The 2,067-nt window shown below is 43.8% G+C and overlaps 1 non-coding gene across 1 annotated transcript; it reads right to left on the bottom strand.

The window, feature by feature from the left end:
- Window positions 1-872: 872 nt before the first annotated feature.
- Window positions 873-987, bottom strand: LOC136752069 (U5 spliceosomal RNA). The gene has a single exon (XR_010817240.1). It is a non-coding gene; the product is annotated as a U5 spliceosomal RNA (small nuclear RNA).
- Between the last annotated feature and the right edge of the window lie 1,080 nt (window positions 988-2,067).

Below are 2,067 nucleotides of genomic sequence, written 5' to 3'. Positions count from 1 at the left end.
AGAGAGACACTTTTTCACTGTTTCTGCCACTGCCCTAGATTAGAGCTGCTGTTCACTGCACTGGAGAGCCTGTTCAAGCAGCTGGGCCTCCTTTTCTCACGCACTGTGTTTATTTTGGGAGTCCAGTACAAGCAGCGCCACAGACATGTTTGTCAGTTAGCAAACTTTCTAGTGGGGCAGGCTAAACTGGCTAATCCTGAGCAGTAGGAGAAGTCAGACTGACCGCGTGCAGCAACAGTGCGCACTCTCCCTCTTCAGGTCTCTCGTAAGCTCCAGAGTGCGACTGGATTACAATTTCTACAGTCTGACGGGAGACCTGGACGCTTTTCTGCAGATGTGGGCGATCGGGGCGGCCATCTGTGCCATTCACTTTGGACGTTTAAACCAACTGGTTTAATTCACTTGAATCTTTTATTGGTAGCACGTGTGTAGTGGTTTTTGGAATAGGCTGTGTCTTTATGTCAGGAGTTTTTTTCATGTCTTTTATGTGTTTCTAGTTTGTTTTTAATGTTTTGTTAGTTTTTCTTTTGTAAAATAAAGGTGTTAAAAATAAAAAAATCTCTCTCTCTCTCTCACACACACAGACACACATAGACAAAGCCAGCAAGACACACAGAGCCAGCCAGCTCAGCGATGACATCACGAACCTCTCTCTGAGCTGACTGCTATGACATCACAGAGCACGTGCATTCCGTTGCTTGCCATCTATCAACCACTCAGTCACTGCCAGCCAGACTGCCTGGCTGGCTGGATGGGGGGGCTGTTTGCTGCTGCTATGTACCTTAGGAAGCTTGTTTGCTTGACCGGCCTTCCTCCTCCTCCGCCCACATGCCCACCTATGCCCGATCTGCTGTTCACCTAGATCACAGCTCCGCCCCAACAAGGCAGAGCCTCCCAAGAATGGTACAAACTCATCCACGCTCCCCTCCATGGAAAGCTTTAGCAAAAGGCAACAGCGTTATAAGTAAAGAAGAAGAACCCGAGTCCAAGACGCTTCTGACCAGCCATACATATTTGTGTGTATTAAAGATCACTTTTTATTACATTTTGTTTTTCTGTACTTTATTACATCTTATTGTGATTTATAATTTTATTGTTTATTTTCCATATGTATGTATGTATGTATGTATGTATGTATGTATGATTGCATGTCCAATTGCTTTGACAATCCAAATGCACTAAATTGAGAGACAGAGAGAGAGAGAGAGAGCGAGAGAGAGAGAGAGAGAGAGAGAGAGAGAGAGAGAGAGAGAGAGTACTAGGGCACATCTGTAACATAAACTAGGGAACATTCGTATCATGCTTAGGGAACCTTTGTGACATACTAAAAGGACATACTGGTAAGATGTTGGGCACATTTGAAACAATAGAAATGGCATTTGGTTATTTATTAGGGACATTTATACCAGTCTGAGCAAATATCTATGCATATTCCAATGTTTGCTGCAGGACTTACAGATTGAGTGAGGGGGTCAATATGTTTGATTCAGAACTAACCACTGCTTCCTCAATTTTGTTTTAAACATAATTTAAAAGAAAAGTGGGCTATACATTGGTTTGGAAAAAAGTATTGGCTACAGTTATGATGCCTACTTCAGTGTTCATATGCACACAGTTTCTGAGGTCTGGACCACTGCACAGTAGTCCCTGGAGTTGTAGTCCAGACCACTGCAAAATTCGTGCTGAAGTGATCTGGATTACCACGCAATGGCCGAAGGACCACTGCAAACTTGGATTTCAATGTTTTTGTGTAATCCATGTTGCAATAGCACCTACCATGTTCCTTTGTGGTGAGCTGGTAAATTCTGTTCTGGGAAAACCACAATCCTGCAGGTTTAATAAGTCTCTCTACACATCAGTCCCTGAGTAACTTCAAAATTTTTTAATTTTGACCAATTAAGCCCAAGAATTGAGTCAATTAAGTTGTCATGGACTACCCAGTAAAGACGTGAACTCACGACTAGGTCACACTGTGAGCTCCCCAGAGCAGACATTGCACTGAGCTCAGTGTGAGCTCACTTATCACTTTTCCACCGACATGGTGCCGGTGCTGGAGCCAGAGCCGCT

This window comes from Amia ocellicauda, chromosome 6 (assembly GCF_036373705.1).
Source record: "Amia ocellicauda isolate fAmiCal2 chromosome 6, fAmiCal2.hap1, whole genome shotgun sequence".
NCBI classification, from domain to species: domain Eukaryota; kingdom Metazoa; phylum Chordata; class Actinopteri; order Amiiformes; family Amiidae; genus Amia; species Amia ocellicauda.
This window is presented reverse-complemented; position numbering and strand designations above follow the sequence as displayed.